Source organism: Meles meles, chromosome 8 (assembly GCF_922984935.1).
Source record: "Meles meles chromosome 8, mMelMel3.1 paternal haplotype, whole genome shotgun sequence".
NCBI classification, from domain to species: Eukaryota; Metazoa; Chordata; class Mammalia; order Carnivora; family Mustelidae; genus Meles; species Meles meles.
Window position 1 is genome coordinate 47,563,465 of NC_060073.1, and position 13,147 is coordinate 47,576,611.

The 13,147-nt window shown below is 43.6% G+C and overlaps 1 long non-coding RNA gene across 1 annotated transcript in view; it reads right to left on the reverse strand.

Annotated features, from left to right (window-relative positions):
- The window catches only part of LOC123948942, a 52,131-nt gene that overhangs the window by 2,547 nt on the left and 36,437 nt on the right, over positions 1-13,147 (reverse strand). The window lies entirely within an intron of this gene.

Consider the following 13,147-nt stretch of genomic DNA (forward strand, 5'->3'; position numbering starts at 1 on the left):
GTGATTCTATGAATGCCTAAAACAAGTCATGTCATTCCTTTGCTTCACATACTGCAATGCCTCCCCATTTCACTCAGAGCAAGACCCAAAGAGCTGGCCCCCATTATACTCTGACCTCATCTTTACCATGTCCCCCTTGCTCAACCTGTGCTAGTGACACTGGCTGCCTTGCTTCTCCTCAGATAATCCAGGCACACACTCACCACAGGGCCTTTGCTCTAGCTGTCCCACCTGTCTGAAGCATGCTTCTACCAGACACAGGTCTCACTAACTCCTTTAGCTCTTTACTCAAATCTCACCTTCTCCACAAGCCTGCCTGACCAACCTGTTCAATACTATGCCTGTAGTGTCAAACACAGTACTGTCAGTGTATTAAACACTGTAGCTACCCACATGTCCCTTTCCTCTTGTCCTGCAGTACTTTTTGCTTCTGTACTTATCACTTTCTACCATCCTATCTAAATGATATTCATTATTTATTGTGTGTCTCCCCAGCTAGAATGTGAGTTCCACAAAGACAGAGATCTTTGTCTGGTTTGTTCCCTGATGTACACTGAGAATTTAGAACAGTGCCTGGCCCAAGCACTCCATAAATATTTGCTGAATTGAATTGAATTCCTCGGTAGGGAGCTATACACATGGCAGGTACACTACGGTTTCCCTATACAATAGAAAAATATCTCTTTCAGGGAAATTTATAACACTAAGTGCACATATTAGAAAAAAGGAAATGTCTCAGATCAACATTCTTTTTAAAAAAATTTTTTTAAAGATTTTATTTATTTATTTATTGTAAGAGGGAGAGACAGCGAGAGAGGGAACACAAGCGGAGGGAGGGGGAAAGAGAGAAGCAGGCTTCCCGCTGAGCAGGAAGACGACGTAGGGCTGGATCCCAGAACCCTGGGATCATGACCTGAGCTGAAGGCAGATGCTCAATGACCGAGCCACATAGGCGCCCTCAGATCAATATTCTAAGCACCCATTTAAGGAACCAGAAAAAGAGCAAAACAAACCCAAAGCAAAAGGAAGGGAATAACAAATGGCAGAAATCAACAATTTTCATTTTTTTAAAAATTTTTGAAAAAGTTTTTATTTGGGGGCACCTGGGTGGCTCAGTGGGTTAAGGTCTCTGCCTTCGACTCAGGTCATGATCCCAGGGTCCTGGGATCGAGCCCCGCATCGGGCTCTCTGCTCATCGGGGAGCCTGCTTCCTCCTCTCTCTCTCTTTGCCTGCCTCTCTGCCGACTTGTGATCTCTCTCTCTGTCAAATAAATAAATAAAATCTTTAAAATAAATAAATAAAAATTGAAAATAATAATAATAAAAAATTTTTTAAAGTTTTTATTTAAATTGCAGTTAGTTAACATATAGTGTAATATTAGTTTCAGGTGTACAATATAGTGATTCAACACTTCCATACATCACCAGGTGCTCATCACAACAAGTGCCCTTCTTAATCCCCATCACCTATTTCACCCATCCCACCCCCCGGCAAACCTCCCCTCTGGTAACCTCCAGTTTGTTCTCTATAGTTAAGAGTCTGTTCCTTGGTTTGTCTCTCTCTCTCTTTCTCCTTTTTTCCCTTTGCTCATTTATTTTGTTTCTTAAATTCCATATATGAGTGCAATCATATGGTATTTGTCGGTCTCTAACTGACTTATGCTTAATAGTCTCTAGTTCCATCCATGTTATTGCAAATGGCAAGAGAAATCAATGATTTAAAAAAAATACTATGAACAACTCTACACACATAAAATTCGGCAACTTAGATGAAATGGACTAATTCATTGAAAAACGCAAACTAATACAACTCACCCAATATGAAATAGATCGTTCGAATAGCACTATAACTATTTTTTAAAGATTTATTTATGCATTTGAGACAGAGAGAGAGCATGAGTGGGAGGGTCAGAAGGAGAGGGAGAGAGAATCTCAAACAGACTCCACACTCATCCTGGAGCCCTGTGCGGGTCTCCATCCCAGGACCCTGAGATCATGACCAGAGCTGAAACTAAAGAGTCAGGCACTTAAATGACTGCTGTGCCTGCCAGGCGCCTCAGCACTACAACTATTAAGGAAATTCATACCAATCAGGAGGACTAAAATAAAAAGTTAACACCAAATGCTAGTGAGGATGCCGAGAAATCAGATGGTTCATACAGTTTGGTAGTTTTATAAAGCATTAAACATCCAACTACCATACAACCCAGGAACTGCATTCCCAGCTGTTTATCCTAGGTAAATGGAGACTTCTGTGCACACAAAAATCTGTCCGTGAATGTTTACAGCAGCTTTATTTATAATAGCCAAAAGCTGAAAACAACCCAGATGTATTTCAGTGGATGAATGGTTAAACAAATTGGATATGTCCTATGCATGGAATACTCAACAATGAAAAAAGAACACATTATTGATACATGAAGATTATTGATACACGCTAAATTTGGCATGCTAGGTGAAATTAAACTAAGTGAAAAAACTACTAATTTCACTAAGTTAAGAATAGAATTATGTGAATTGGAAAAAAAAAGCCAAAAAAATACATACTGTGTGATTCTACAAAATTATAGAAATGAAGAACCAACTGATAGCTGCCAGGGATAATAGACCCAGTGTGGGTGAGGAGAGTGGGACAGAGTTGCCTCTGCAACATGGAGATTCTTGTGGTGGTGGAATGTTCTGTACGGTATCAATATCCTGGTTGTGGAGTGTCTGGGTGTCTCAGTCGGTCAAGTGTCAACTCTTGGTTTCAGCTCAGGTTATGATCTCAGGGTCGTGATACAGAGCCCCACATCAGACTCTGAACTGAGCGCGGAGCCTGCTTAAGATTCTCTCTCTCCCTCTGCCCCTATGCAGACCCCTCTTCCCTCTAAGAAAGGAAGAAAGAAAGGAAGGAAGGAAGAGGGGTCCTGGGTTGTTCAGTGGGTTAAGCCTCTGCCTTCGACTCAGGCTCTCTGCTTAGCAGGAAGCCTGCTTCCTCCACTCTCTCTCTGCCTGCCTCTCTGCCTACTTGTGATCTCTGTCTGTCAAATCAATAAATAAAATCTTTTTTTTAAAAAAAAAAAAGAAAGACAGGAAAGAAGGAAGAAAATCCTGGTTGTGATACTGTACTACAGATTTGCAAGACAGCAGAGGAAACTGGGTATGTTAGTTATGCATCTCCAGAGAAACAGAACCAATAGGATTAGATAAAGATGTCAATGTTGGGGTGCCTGGGTGGCTCAGTGGTTTAAGCCGCTGCCTTCAGCTCGGGTCATGATCCCAGGGTCCTGGGATCGAGTCCCACATCGGGCTCTCTGCTCAGCAGGGAAACTGCTTTCCTCTCACTCTCTCTGCCTGCCTCTCTGTCTACTTGTGATCTCTGTCTGTCAAATAAATAAATAAAAATCTTTAAAAAAACAAAAAACAGAAAATCCTTTAAAAAAAAAAGATGTCAATGTTGCTAGAGATATATAGATATAGACACAGATATATAAGAGGAGATTTATTACAGGAATTGGTTTACATGATTATAGAGAAAGTCTCATGAATGTGCATATTCATTTGTATAATCCTGTACATCAGATCTAGGAAACCATTTAGAAGAAAAGACACCAAAATCACAGTAGTCATCTCTAAGTAGTGGAATTATGAGCATTCTTTTTCTTTTCCTTTCTTTTTAGCTTCTGGGACTTTCCTCATTTTTGTATAGTGAATACTTATGTGCAATTTTCAAAGCACACCATATTTTTAGGACATTGTTCAGACCAACCCTTAATCCATGGCTTGAAAACCTGTGACCAATCTCCAAATAATGAGTCATTTCAGTCTTTCGTATCATAGTAATCAATAGTTAGTTCCCAAAGCAGTTCAGGTAGATCTAATTATTAGAAATGAGAGCTATTGAAAGCAAAGGTCTGTACTCCCTGTGCCTTCAGAGTAAAGGTTTAAGGACATGGATTTGGTCCGAGCACAGATCATTTAACATGGGTCATTCGTGGGGGAAAGTGGGAAAGGTACACCCCCCCAGTGGCTCACAAGGGCCACGTGCTACTCGAACATTGTCCACAAGAGAAACAAACACGTGAGAGCAAAGAGGTGACACAAATCCATCTCTGCTCTGGACCCCTCTCATGCTGGACAATTCCTCATTTCCTCAAGTGGTCAGCAGGGAACATACAAAGATTTTAAAATACGTAGTTGCTGTAAGCAGTAGCCAGAAATGAAAGTGTAAAAAAACCCAATCCATTCACAATCAAGACTCCAGATCCCCACTAAATATTTTAATGTCTAACAAAAACTATAGAGGAAACTCCAAAACCTTGATACAGTAAAAGGAAATCAGACTTGATGGAGAGTTAACCTTGTTCATAACTAGAAAGACTGAACAAATGTTAAGGTGACACTTTGCGTTCACAGATTTAATGCAATGCTAATTAACGGAGCATTAAGAGTTTTACAAATATAAAACACAAAACAATTGTAAAATGCACCTGAAAAGCAGCAAACAAAAATGCTCATGTTCTGGGAGGAAAAAAGATAACATTGCAGAACTTCCCTTTCCTGGATTTAAAAATATTGTGATGTCACAGAGCACAACTCTCTCCCGCAGCGCAACTCCCAAATGGAAGGTCTGTTCTGAGTCAGCACGGTGAAGGAAAACATGGGGGAAGAGGCCGAGGCTGATGGCCATAATGGGGGTCTTGGGAGGGTTTGTTTGTGAGACAAGGTAGCTCAAGTAAAAGGAGGCTTATTTTAAGATTATAATAAGTCAAGGGCGCCTGGGTGGCTCAGTGGGTTGAGCCGCTGCCTTTCGCTCAGGTCATGATCTCAGGGTCCTGGGATGGAGTCCCACATCGGGCTCTCTGCTCAGCAGGGAGCCTGCTTCCCTCTCTCTCTCTCTCTGCCTGCCTCTCTGTCTACCTGTGATCTCTCTCTGTCAAATAAATAAATAAAATCGTTAAAAAAAAAAAAAGAATATAATAAGTCATTTCATCTCAGGGCGCCTGGGTGGCTCAGTGGGTTAAAGCCTCTGCCTTCGGCTCAGGTCATGATCCCAGGGTCCTGGGATCGAGACCCACATCGGGCTCTCTGCTCAGCAGGGAGCCTGCTTCTCTGTCTCTCTCTGCCTGCCTCTCTGCCTACTTGTGATCTCCGTCTGTCAAATAAATAAATAAAATCTTAAAAAAAAATAAGTCATTTCATGTCACTGAGATGAAAACAGAGTAGTAGGATCTCACTGCACAAAAACTATGAACCAAGGCAACTCTTTCCAGATCCCAAGAACCTTCCCTAGTGCTTCTGTGATCCTCCAGCTCTGAGCACTGGCTGGGTGACAGCACCTCCCACCTACACCCCCAGTTCCAGCTCCCGTAGTAGTGGCAGCTTTGGAGGATTTGCCTTCCCAGCATTCTGACAAATTCCCTGAATTAAATCCCTTCTGTTTAACATGTCCACGGTGGTTTCAGTTTTCCGGATTGGACCCTGATTGCTATGTGGCCACCTCCAGGACTGAGCTTCATTTGGTTTTTTGAGCATTCGAGTGCACAAAGCACAAGCTATTTCTCTTGTGGGCAGAGAGATCCATTTCTGGTCAAAAAAACCATGTCCAGGGGCGCCTGGGTGGCTCAGTGGGTTAAGCCTCTGCCTTCAGCTCGGGTCGTGATCTCAGGGTCCTGGGATCGAGCCCCGCATGGGGCTCTCTGCTCAGCGGGGAGCCTGCTTCCTCCTGTCTCTCTGCCTGCTTCTCTGCCTATTTGTGATCGCTCTCTCTCTGTGTCAAATAAATAAAAAAATTAAAAAAAAAAAAAAAAAAAAAACATGTCCAGGGCATGGCTATTTTGAGCAGATGGTCTGTCCTCCCAAACGTTCTGATGCAGCTGAGAACAGGGCAGCCCAGAAGCTGGTAGAGCTGGGGGTGGGTGGGCTGTATGAAGGTGAGCAGGGTTCATAACTGAGGCAGGACTACAAATAGATTTGAGCAGCTGCCCAAACACAGAAAGAGCAAAATCTGGTATCAGAACTCTAGAAAGAAATCAATGACTGGTAGTCACTGTGCTAACCAACTGGGTCTAACACCAAAGGTAGCTACAGTTGCAACTCACAGGTAGAAGTTTGCACAAATAGGACTGGGACAGGCCGGGACAGGAGAGGAGGACATTTCAGAAATGTCAGAGGCAGCTCTGCAGAGATGAGCTCACGCAGAGGGCTGGATGGTGTCGAGCATAGTCACATAAAGGGACTTCAGAAGAATTACCATTTGTCTGAGTTTGATCCCAATGTGACATATTCCCTAACCTGCCCCTTCTTCCTATTTTCCTAATAACTGCCTTTTATTTCATGATTGATATTTTTGTTTTCATTTTGTTTTCAAGAGTTTCTCCGTTTTTAAGTAATGAAGTGATAGGTGTGAATAGAATTATAGAATTTATAGATAAATGACAAGAAAAGTATGAACTTCATCTGTAATCCAACCATCCACCGTTAACCCTCCAGACTTTTTTGTCTCCATATTTATATGCATATACCTATGGTCATATGCATATATTTTAGAGTGAAGAGTCTTACAGTACTAGATTTTTTTTTTTTTTAAGTAGACCAGTTGGGGGTACTTGGGTGGTACAGTTGGTTAAGCATCCAACTCTTGGTTTCAGCTCAGGTCATGATCTTGGAGTCATAGGATCATGGGGTTGTGGGATCAGCCCGAGTTGGGCTGCACACCCAGCAGGGAGTCTGCTTGGGATTCTCTCTCCCTGTGCCCCTCACTGAACCCCCTCTCTCAAATAAATAAGTAAATCTTAAAAAAAAAAAGTAGACAACTGACCAAATTAGAAATTGCAGAAATAAATTCAAATCTACACAATAATACAAGAAAAATTTGTTGAAATAAACAACAAATAAATGAATCCCTGTTAAGCCATAGGGAAGAAACTGGATATCATTTAAAAGAATGTAAATATATGACCCCATTTACACTATTTGCCACAATAACTTTGGGGTTAAACCAAAATTGATTTCATCTGAAGATAAAAATTTCAAAAATTTTTCATAAAACATAGAAGACAATCCAGGGGCAGCTGGGTGGCTCAGTGTGTTAAAGCCTCTGCCTTCGGCTTGGGTCATGGTCCCAGGGTCCTGGGATCAAGCCCCGAGTTGGGCTCTCTGCTCAGCGGGGAGCCTGCTTCCTCCTCTCACTCTGCCTGACTCTCTGTCTACTTGTAATCTCTGTCTGTCAAATAAATAAATAAAATCTTTAAAAAAAAATAAAACATAGAAGACAATCCAATAATATTCCCTTCCTAACAGAAAATAAGGTATCAATGTTAGAATATTGAAGCACTTAAGGAAATGATTTCTGGCAAGGTCAGTGTGGTTTTTATGCTGTAAAACACAAAGCCAACTGGGACACCGGGTGGCTCAGTCAGTTAAGTGTCCACCTTCGGCTCAGATCATGATCCCACCGTTCTGGGATCGAATCCTTCATCAGGCTCCTTGCTCAGCCAGGAACCTGCTTCTCCTTCTGCCTGCCGCTCCCCTGCTTGTGCTCTCTCTATGACAAATAAATAAAAATAAAATCTTAAAAACAACAACAACAAAATCATAAAGCCAACTATTTAAAAAGTGAATTCAAGATAAAGAACAATGGAATGAGAAACCACTGAAAAGAAATGTCAAAGTTTATTATCTGTAATATATAAAGGACTGATAGAAATATGAACTCAGTACCCATTTAGATAAATAGCCAAAAGATATAAATAACAAAAAATACAAAAAGTAAATAAACACTTGGAAAAATTCCCTGCCTCACTGATAATTAAGGAAACTGAATTTAAAACAATGATGAGGTGACAATTCATTCTACTATCAAACATACAAGTGAGAAAAATCCAATCTTAGCATTATAGTGGGTAAACAGGCATTTAAACATTGCTTACAGCACTGCAAATTAAGAAAACCTTCCTCAGGGGCGCCTGCCTGGGTGGCTCAGTGGGTTAAAGCCTCTGCCTTCAGCTCAGGTCATGGTCCCAGGGTCCTGGGATCGAGTCCCACATCAGGCTCTCTGCTCAGCGGGGAGCCTGCTTCCCTTCCTCTCTCTGCCTGCCTCTCTGCCTACTTGTGATCTCTGTCTGTCAAATAAATAAAATCTTTAAAAAAAAAAAGAAAAGAAAACCTTCCTCAAAAGCAACATGGAAATATACCTGTTAATCCCACTTTGGGGGAAAAAAAAGAGAAAGATTTTAAAAACTGGGTCTTTTAAATAATTAATTAATTAATTTTAAAAAGATTTTATTTCTTTATTTGGGAGACAGCAAGAGAGTGCCAGTGCGGGGGAGGATAGAGTAAAAGAGGGGGGAGAAGCAGACTCCCCAGTAAGCAGGGAGCCCAATGTGGGGACTTGATCCCAGGACTCTGGGATCACAACATGAGCTGAAAGCACACACTTAACCAACTGAGCCACCCGGGTGCCCATCGGGTTTTTGCTTTTTTTTTTCAAAGATATTTTTTATTTATTCATTTGAGAGAGAGAGAGCAAGCCAGGGAGAGCATGAGCAGCGGGGAGGAGGGAGAATCAGAGGGTCAGAGGGAGAGAGAGAAGCAGACTCCCGGCTGCTGAGCAGGGAGGTGACGAGGGAGGTGGGGCTCTATCCCAGGACCCCAAGATCATGACTGGAGCTAAAGACAGATGCTTAACTGACAGGGCCACCCAGGCGCCACTTGAGAACTGTTTTAAATAAGCACTATTTATTATTGTGAAAAACAATAGAGGTCAAATGCCCCAAATAGAGGGAATAAGTCATTATGAAAACATTGATAAATTAGTATGGAAGAATACTGAATTGCTAATAAAAATAATAAATTTATGAACAATGTGTATTCATGGAAAAGAAAAAACAGAAATTAAAATAGTATGAAAACAACTTTTCGTTAAGACTATGCAAACATTACGTCTATACAGCTATTGTTTTTAAAAAGCAAGCAGAATCTCATAAATGGTGAATATTTTATGATAAAACCCTTCTTTGTACTTTTTGTTGATCTGTTTAGAGATTTTTTTTTTGCCTGGATCAACATAAAACAATAAAATATGCAGTTTTCAATGAATTTTTCCAGACAATCAGCTATGAAATTTGGCAAGTGATACATCTCACAAATCTCTATCCTAACTCCAACCCATCCCCATTCCAGAACTCCTCAGAATATCTGAAATTTAAAACCGAAACTCCTCCCATTTAGTCATTGTAGTGGATTCTGTGGTAGGCTGCTTCCCTAGATCTCCCTTTCCTGACTGATGCACTCATCCACCCGGCCTCCACGGACCCCCATCCCCCACACCCCTGCCCATCCCAGTGGAGTTGGCTGACAACTCTCAGAAGAGGGTCTCTTCAAGAATTGCCCTCCGAGAGCCTGGGTGGCTGTCAATTAAGTGTCTGCCTTTGGATCAGGTCATGAGCTAGAGTCCTTAGAGTGAACCCTGCATCAAGCCCCACATCGGTGGGGAGCCTGCTTCTCCCTCTGCCTGCAGCTTTCCCTGCTTGTGATCCCTCTCTCTGTGTCAAATAAATAAATAAATAAATTCATTAAAAAAAAAAAAAAAAAAGAATTGCTCTCTCTCAACTGAAAAGAGCTGCCTTGCTCAAGGTCGTGTCCCTTCCTTGAGAGGAGTCACTTCTAATGTCTGGCCAAGGATGGGGGAGGGAGGATAATAAAGGCCAGACTCCCTTGCCTCAAGGAAGTACACCTCCAGTGGTCATCTGGTTCCAGGGCGCCCTATGGGAGACTTTGTGGCCACTGCATTCACTCTGTCCATCTCCCTCTGTCCAACCCACCACCAAGAGACACCAAGCCTGAGCCCCCAATACAGCACCATTCTTTTGGGAGAGCAACCAGCCCCTTAATGACAAGTTGATTACACCAGAACAGGTGGTGATTCATTCTGACAGGAATGGATATATATTTGGGGTATAGGCTTGCCTTTCCTGCCCTCAGCCCTCAGCCAGCACCACCATCTGAGGGCATGCAGTGTCTGGTCCACCAACATGGAATCCTGGGTAGTATTTTTATTGGACCCAGGAACCCATTTCACTACAGAGTAGCTACACCAGCGGCCCATGACCCTGGGATCCACTCTTCCTATTTCACACCAGGCTGCCTAGAGACTGTCAGCTCCAGTGAGGAAATGGCCTTTTAAAGGTGCAACTGAGCTACCGCTCTGAAGGTGATACCTTTCAAGAACGGAGTGACATCTTCCAAGATGTTGATGCAGATCAACAATTATTGTATGGGCCTCGGTTCTTAGTAGGCATAATACATGGTTCTGGAATTGAAGGGAAGGAAGTAGCAGTGGCTTTGAGCCCTGCTTACCATCGCTCACAGTGACCCACTTGTGGTATTTATGCTTCTTGTCCCAGTAACTCTAAACTCTGTGGGTTTGGAGGTCCTAGTGATTGAGTAAGAAACGCTTCGCCAATTGTGATGGTAAACGGAGCTGAGAGTGAGGGAAACAAAAATGGGTTACAGAGTAAGGAGATAAGTATCAGTTGCAACGTTCAGACCAAGAGCCGTACGGGGGTGCTGCTGGTAGCCGTAGTTTATCCTACTAACCTTCCTCTTCCCCAGCAAAAGAGACCAACTGGAGGAGTTCTCGGACCTTATTATACACAGTGAGTGGATCCAGTGCAAAGGGTTTGCCGCAATGGATGCTACGGTGTGCCGCTCAGATCCTTCCTTCTGGATCAAGGCAATCATTCCCTTAGCTGCTGGAAATATGGGTGGCCCACGGCTCTCAGATGAGTGTCTTTTCTGATACTGTCCTCAGCCCGAGAGTCACCTTGCCTACATCTAACTGATGTGGTTTTGGAATATAGGTGAGATTTGGTCAGGTGGAGGTCTGGCGCTGACCACCAAGAAGGAATTCTTGAGACATCTTTGGTGCAAAAGGGTGTTTGTTTGTTCGTTTTAAGATTTATTTATTTATCTATTTGACAGAGATCACAAGTAGGCAGAGAGGCAGGCAGAGAGAGAAGAAGAGAAGCAGGCACCTTGCTAAGCAGAGAGCCCGGTGTGGGGCTCGATCCCAGGACCCTGAGATCATGACCTGAGCCAAAGGCAGAGGCTTTAACCCACTGAGCCACCCAGGCACCCCAAAAAGGTGGTTTTATTAAGGCACAGGGAAGGGATCCCTGGGCAGAAGGAGCTGCTGCCCCGGGGTAGGGAGGCGTGGCTGATTATATACTTGGGAGTTGGGGGAGGTAAGGATAAGGGAGGTCTCAAAAGAACTTTCATAGGCTAAAGAAGACCTGCAAGATATCTGAGGCCTTGCCATAATCAGGTTAGGTTACTTTGCCCTCTAGCAGGGTATTAACTTTTAGAGAATTGGGAGATTCTTGGAAGAATGTCACACAGATCCCACCCAGGAGAGAAGGGAAGGGGGAGGTTACGGGGGTTTTGGCTTATGCTTTGTCTTCAGCCAGCCTTCTGCTCCCTCATGATAATGACTGGCTGGCTAATGCCCAGGTGTGAAGACTCAGCCCACTTTGCTCCAAGGCAGGACAGAGTTTCCTACAGACTGGCTGAGAAGCTTTGTTGTGACTATACTGTCACTCAATCCTTCCTTCTACCCAGTCTTTCCTTCCTCCTTAACATTCCTTCCTTCCTTTAGTACATTTCTTGTGAACCAACCCTGAGTCATCTCTTAAGCTGAAGCCGGGCTATATACCTACACCCGATTTAAGGTTATTAAATGTGACATTAGGGACACAACCATTCTTTCTTGCAAATTCCCTAGGGGCCAAAGTTGGCAGCAGATTGCTGGTCTGGCTGAGTCTTGCAATACATCCCACTGGAACAACAACCCAGAGCTCATGCCCTTGGATGGAGAGCATATTAACATCATTCTCTTTGTGTAGGAAGGCCTCCAAGTTTTGTAAAGGCCCACTATATTTAGTGTGGTAAAGTGCAGTGTACCCAACCAGTAGATTTCTATCAACCTGCTGGTCTTCAAAGGCCAACTGGGCAGCACCACAACACAGCCCCCTCCCCAGTGGCTCCTTTAAGACATCAAGCCCTCTTAGGCACTTCTGAATCAAGAGCCCCGGACAACTGGATCCTCCCCAGCCTCACAATGTTGTTGACCTTCGTTCTCAAGCCTGGACCCACTTCTCAATCTTTCGACAACCTTCAGGTTTCTGACCTTGGAACATTCTCCCATATATAGCCTTGCCTCTCCTTCAAGGCAGAGTTAGCATCAGCAAACGGAACTACTGCTCCTCTTCAGCCCATTATCTCAAAGTACAGTCTTTTCAAATGGAGAAGTGTGTAGAGAAAGTAGACAAAGACTGTGACTTTTAATACAATTACTCCTCCAGTTTCAGAACCTTCTTGTTTCTTGCTCCTGTTTTGTACCTGATTATAGGCATCATTTCTCTGACTTTAACTTCCAACTTTTTTCTCCTGAATCAGGATTCAGGCTCCCTCAACTGGGACAGATCAAAGAAGGCAGAAAGAAGTAAGATAAATTGAACCACAGTGTTGGGTCGGTATGCAGGAAACAGAAGTATCAGGACCCCCACCCCATGCCCTCCGATCACCATATACCCTACCATATATGGATGTGAGCCCATGCCCTGCCTTGGCCCGATAAAAGACCCCCACCGACTCCCTCCCAGTGCGACTTCCCCGACTCCACTTTCCAGAGGCGCGGAACCTCGCCCAAGGGTGCCCACTTCCTCCCGGCTTGACTTTCCTGGCTCCCCTTCTCCCGAGCCCTGAAACTTCGCCGGAGAGTGCCTTTAATAAGTCTTGCCTTGTGCCTACCTCGCCTGGTGTCATGTTTATCTTGCCTATAAAACCTTTCACACAGAACTCTGGAATACTCTGAAATTGAAGGCATCCAGATGCCCCCTGAAGATGGGAATGTGGGGTAGAAAGGAAAGATGCTTCGAAGCCTTTACAGTGACCAGTTAAATGCCCAGATCTTCTTCCCAACAGCACAGCCAAGTGACTACCCTTCCACCACCCTAGAAGAGGCCGGGAAGTTTATTCTCTTGAGAGGCTGGGTCAAAGATTCTAGGCTTGGGGGTGGGGGCCGCTGATTAATGAAAGTCTCTACAAGGAATTATGAACTCCCCTCACCCCACCCTCCAGCCCCTTTCCCCTGATAAGCTCCCAG